Source organism: Daucus carota, chromosome 4, assembly GCF_001625215.2.
Source record: "Daucus carota subsp. sativus chromosome 4, DH1 v3.0, whole genome shotgun sequence".
Lineage (NCBI taxonomy): Eukaryota > Viridiplantae > Streptophyta > Magnoliopsida > Apiales > Apiaceae > Daucus > Daucus carota.
In genome coordinates this window covers 8,798,943-8,805,103 of record NC_030384.2, presented here as the reverse complement: position 1 = coordinate 8,805,103, position 6,161 = coordinate 8,798,943, and the positions used below count along the sequence as shown (strand labels likewise).

The 6,161-nt window shown below is 43.6% G+C and overlaps 1 non-coding gene across 1 annotated transcript; it reads left to right on the top strand.

The window, feature by feature from the left end:
• Nucleotides 1–5,631: 5,631 nt before the first annotated feature.
• LOC135152525 (small nucleolar RNA R71) lies at nucleotides 5,632–5,738 on the top strand. Its single transcript, XR_010291700.1, has one exon. It is a non-coding gene; the product is annotated as a small nucleolar RNA R71 (small nucleolar RNA).
• The last annotated feature ends 423 nt before the right edge of the window (nucleotides 5,739–6,161 follow it).

The following is a 6,161-nucleotide window of genomic DNA, read 5'->3' as shown; positions in this document are numbered from 1 at the left end:
AATACCCATTCTTATCCATCCGAGCGTTGGCATAGAATTCTCGGACAATGCTCAATGGCACCGCCTCCGGTGCTTTACACAACGACTCTCACCCCCTAACTTGAATCATCAACAACAACCCACCATCACCCGAAGAAGGCAAGAAACCCCTTTCTTTAGTAATTGACTTACCCATAAGCCGAATAAACTCTTCTTGCGCTTCCGGAGTTGTGAACTTGTTAACCGAAGAATCCGTTGATTGGGCTTGCAAACTACTACTCTCGGATCTTCTAGCTCTTTTGGGTGCTATGGAATTGAAGATGTATGTGGTGGTAGGTTGTAATAGAGAGATTGAGTGAAAAGAGATGAGATTTGGTGTAGATGGGTGTGTGTATAGTTGTATGTATAGTTGGATTTGAAGAAGATGAAGTGGATTTGTGTTTGAGGAGATTTGGGGGTTTAATTAGGGCTAGAAAGGAGTGTTAAAGGGGCTGGGAAATAAGGGAGGTGCTGGGTTTTTTAAGAGAAAAAACGAGCAAAAAAAAAACAAAAAAAAAATTATTTTTTTATATAAACAGCAGCGCGCACTGCTTCTTCCGCGCGGGCGCCCCGTCCCGAAGCGGCCGCGCCGCTCGCGCGTGCGCGCCAGCCGTGGCGCGGGGGCCCCGGAATGGCAGTGTCGCGCGCGGCTCCCTCTGGCATCGTGGCGCGCCCGCCCCGTGTTGGCGCGGCCGCCCCACTTTGTCAGGGGCCCGAAAAATTTTCTAACTCCTAAATTTTTTTTAAGTAAACACTTGAAAAAGCGTGGGTTGCCTCCCACGGAGCGCTTGTTTAACGTCATTAGCTTGACGTGAAGCCCCGAGAATTAAACAATAGTGAGGATGGTGTTTACCGACTCGCGATTCACCGGTCCTCTGAAATATGGCTTCACTTTTTGTCCATTCACTTTTTAATAATTCCTCCGGTGTTGTTTCATAAATTGCTATGGCACCATGTGAAAACACCTTCTTTACTGTGAAAGGACCCGACCACCTAGATTTCAACTTCCCCGGAAATAGTCTGAGACGAGAATTATAAAGCAACACTTGTTGGCCAATGAAGAACTCCTTTTGCACCAACTTCCTATCATGCCATCTTTTGACTTTTTCCTTGTAAATCTTATTGTTCTCATACGCCTGAAGCCTAAACTCGTCGAGTTCATTAATTTGAAGCATTCGCTTCTCACCAGCAGCTGTCATATCAAAGTTCAATTTCTTTAAGGCCCAATATGCTTTGTGCTCTAACTCCGCGGGCAAATGACATGCTTTTCCATAGACCAACTGAAAAGGCGACATCCCTAATGGAGTCTTATAAGCCGTTCTGTAGGCCCAGACGGCCTCATCAAGCTTCAATGCCCAATCTTTCCTCGAAGGACTCACAACTTTCTCTAGGATTCGCTTGATTTCCCGATTAGATACCTCAGCTTGCCCATTTGTTTGAGGATGATAGGCAGTGGCTACTCTATGATTAATACCAAACCTTTCCATCAGCGTTGTGAACTTACGATTGCAAAAGTGTGATCCTTCATCACTGATTATAACTCGAGGAGTACCAAAACGAGTGAATATGTTCTTCTGAAGAAAACTGATGACTACTGCAGCTGTGTTGGTTGGTAAAGCCTTGACTTCAACCCATTTAGACATGTAATCCACAGCAAGAAGAATGTAGAGATTATTGCAAGATGAGATAAAGGGTCCCATGAAGTCAATACCCCATACATCAAAGATTTCAACCTCAAGGAGTACATTGAGGGGCATTTCGTCCCTTCTAGAGATATTACCAACCCTTTGACAACGATCACACTTCAACACAAACTGATGACCGTCCTTAAAGAGCGTAGGCCAAAAGAAACCCGCCTATAGAATACGAGCAGCTGTCTTCTGTCCTCCATAGTGTCCTCCATAAGTAGAGTCGTGGTAAGCTTGCAAGATTCCTTCAATCTCACTGTATGGAATGCGCCTTCTGATAATTTGATCGGAACCTTGACGAAACAAAAATGGCTCATCCCAACGATACCACTTCGCCTCATGAAGGAACTTTTTCCTTTGAGCATAAGACAAATCAGGAGGAATGACATTACTCACAAGATAATTCACTATATCCTCAAACCATGGTTCTTCCACTTGGACCCTAAATAATTGTTCATCGGGAAAAGACTCATTGATCAAAGTGGTGTCTTTGGATGCTCGCGCTTGATCTTCCAACCGAGAGAGATGATCAGCCACCTGATTCAGTACCCTTTCTATCCTTGATCTCTAACTCGAATTCCTGAAGCAAGAGAACCCATCGAATCAATCGAGGCTTCGAGTCTTTCTTCGATACCAGATACCGAATAGCAGCATGATCAGTGTAAACCAATACCTTTGTCCCAAGCAAATAAGACCTGCATTTCTTGAATCCATAAACAATAGCCAATAGTTCCTTCTCCGTAGTAGTGTAATTCAGCTGAGCACCATTGAGAGTTTTACTAGCATAGTAAATCACGTGAAAGATGTTACTCTTCCTTTGACCCAGCACGGCTCCCACTGCAAAGTCACTAGCATCACACATCATCTCGAACGGCTCATTCCAATCAGGTGCAGTAATAACAAGTGTTGTGGTTAACTTCTTCTTGAGAGTTTCGAACGCAGCCAAGCACTCTCCATCAAATTGGAAGGGCACATCCTTCTCTAACAAGTTACACAAGGGTTTGGTGATTTTAGAGAAATCCTTGATGAACCGTTGATAGAAACCCGTGTGACCAAGAAACCTCCGAATCCCCTTTACTGAAATTGGTGGAGGAAGATTTTCAATTGTCTCCACCTTAGCTTTATCCACCTCAAGACCCTTGTTCGAAACTTTATGCCCGAGAATTATGCCTTCTTGAACCATGAAGTGGCATTTTTTCCAATTAAGAACGAGATTAGTTTCCACACATCTTTTTAGCACCATCGTCAAGTTGCTCAAGCATTCATCATAAGAAGAACCGAACACAGAAAAGTCATCCATGAACACCTCAACATTGGTACCAATCATCTCGGAGAAAATAGCCATCATGCATCTCTGAAAAGTTGTTGGTGCACCACAAAGTCCAAAAGAAAGACGACGGAAAACAAATGTGCCAAAAGGGCAAGTGAAAGTGGTCTTCTCCTGATCCTCTGGTGCGATACAAATCTGATTGTACCTTGAATACCCATCAAGAAGACAATAGTACTCATGACCGGCCAACCTATCAAGCATCTGATCAATGAAAGGCAATGGAAAGTGATCTTTTCTGGTGGCTTTATTGAGCTTCCGATAATCCATGCACATTCTCCAACCTGTGACTGTTCAGGTCAAAATGAGCTCATTCTTCTCATTAGCTACCACAGTCATGCCTCCTTTCTTAGGCACACATTAAACAGGGCTCACCGAAGAACTATCCAAGATTGGATAAATAATGCCGGCATCAAGCCACTTAAGAATCTCCTTCTTCACCACTTCTTTCATAATTGGATTGAGTCTTCTTTGATGCTCGACAGTGGGTTTACTACCCTCCTCGATCAGAATTTTATGTTGACAATAAGAAGGGCTGATTCCCTTGATATCTGCAATAGTCCATCCAATGGCTGATTTGAACTCCCTAAGAACTCTCAAAAGCTTTTCTTCCTCGATACCTGAAAGGTTAGATGCAATAATTACAGGTAATGTAGAAGCTTCGCCAAGAAAGGCATACCTTAGGTGTTCGGGAAGTTGCTTAAGCTCACGTTTAGAAGCTTTGACAATAGAAGGTTTCAGCCGTTCATGAGACTCTTTCAACTCTGATAATCCAAGAGATTAAATTGGAGGATCCATCCTTCTTCTCCAAGGAGAAGTATTTAAATAGTGAAGGTGTTCTTCTTCCGCTTCATCTCCGAATTCAGAGTCACCTGATAGAACTCTATCCAAGAGATGTCAGTTTTTAGCCTGATATCGATTTCCGAATGAGCTGCAGCCTCAAGCACATCCACTTTAAAGCATTCCTCCTCATCTGATGGAAGTTTAATGGCATTGAACACGTTGAAAGTGACCATTTGATCTTGAACTCTCATTGTGAGTTCACCCTTCTGTACATCAATCAAAGTCCGCCCTGTCGCGAGGAATGGTCTCCCCAAGATGATAGGAATCTTCTTATCTTCCTCAAAGTCGAGAATGACAAAATCAACTGGGAAGATTAGCTTATCCACTTCTACCAACACATCTTCAACTATCCCCCTTGGATATGTAATCGAACGATCAGCCAGTTGCAAAGACATATTAGTATCAGCTCCGGAAGTCCAAGTTGCATGAAAATAGACAAGGGCATCAGATTGATGCTAGCTCCCAAATCACATAAACACTTGTCGAATGACAATTGCCCAATAGTACACGGGATTGTGAAACTTCCCGGATCTTTCAGCTTCGGGGGCAATTTCTGCTGCAATACAGCACTACACTCCTCGGTCAAAGCCATAGTCTCCAATTCCTCAAGTTTGAGTTTCCGAGATAGAATACCTTTCATGAATTTAGCATAACTCGGCATTTGTTCTAGAGCCTCCGCAAAAGGTATGTTGATTTGTAATTTCTTGAAAACCTCTAGAAATTTAGCGAATTGCTTGTCGAGCTTATGCTTTTGTAGTCTCTTCGGAAAAGGGGGAGGTGGATATACTTGCTTGACCCCAACATCAGCTTTAGGACTAGACTTTTTGGCTGGTTCCTTGCTTGATTCCTCGTTGATTTCATCCTTGTCAGCTTCAACAACAGTTTTTCCACTATTAGACTCAGATGAGAGCACGGGTGTTTCAACCTGTTGATCACTCTCTTCCTTGTTTCGCTCTGTTGCTGAATCTTTTTCCTTCGTAACCTTTCCGGACCTCAAGGCGATAGCCTGTACCTGTATCACTAGGAAGAGTTCCTTGTGGTCTGTTTATCAACGCGTTAGCAATCTGCCCAATCTGGTTCTCCAAAGTCTTGATTGATACCGATTGGCTTTTAACCATTAGTATTAATTTTTCCAATTCTGATCTTTCATTGGAAGACTGTCCAGCCACCCCATGATTTTGTTGTTGGAATCCAGGTGGATGGAATTGCTGCTTCGGTGCAAACTGTTGTTGAAAACCAGAAGGGTTAAAAGGTCTAGATCCTTGCTGCTGAAACTGTTGCTGCTGTTGTGGCATGTAGTTCTGATTATTGCTCCAGCTGAAATTCGGATGATTCCGGTTATTGGGATGATAAGTGGCAGGAGATTGTTGTTGAGACCTCTGAAAGTTGCTCACAAACTGAGCGGATTCGCTAGACATAGCACACTGATCCGAAGAATATGCACCAGCACAGAGCTCGCAGACTGAAGGTGGTTGTTGATTTCCTAGATTTGCCAAAGAATCTACCTTCATAGTAAGAGCCTTAAGCTGAGCAGCTATGGCTGAAGTAGCATCAACATCCAGAATCCCTACTGCCTTGCCCTGATGAAGACGCTGAGTAGGATTCTGATATTCATTCGCGGCCATCATCTCAATCAACTCATAAGCTTCATCATAGCTCTTAGCCCATAGAGCTCCACCTGATGCTGCATCGAGCATTGGCCTCGATTGAGGACCCAAGCCATTATAAAAGCAATTAATCACCATCCAATCAGGCATCCCATGATGTGGGCATTTTCGAAGCATCTCCTTGTAGCGTTCCCAAGCTTCACATAAAGTTTCACTAGACAGCTGAGAGAATTGAGTGATAGCATTCCTGATTGCGGCTGTTTTGGCCATAGGGAAGAACTTAGTAAGAAATTTCTGAGCCAAATCCTCCCATGTCGTAATAGATCCTGCAGGAAGAGAATGCAACCATCCTTTAGCTTTATCCCTCAGAGAGAATGGGAACAACCTCAATTTGATGGCGTCATCAGTAACACCATTGAACTTGAAAGTGTCGCAGATCTCAATGAAGTCCCGAATATGCGTATTAGGATCCTCAGTCGGAGAACCCCCAAATTGCACTGAGTTCTGTACCATCTGAATAGTGCTCGGTCTGATCTCGAAAGTGGTGGCCTGAATTGCTGGCCTGATAATGCTCGACTGAATGTCATTGATCTTAGGCTCAGAGAAAGCCTTGAGAGCCTTAGTATCATTTCCCCCTGGTGGTGCTGGTGGTTGGTCGCCCATTGTATTGTTCACTAT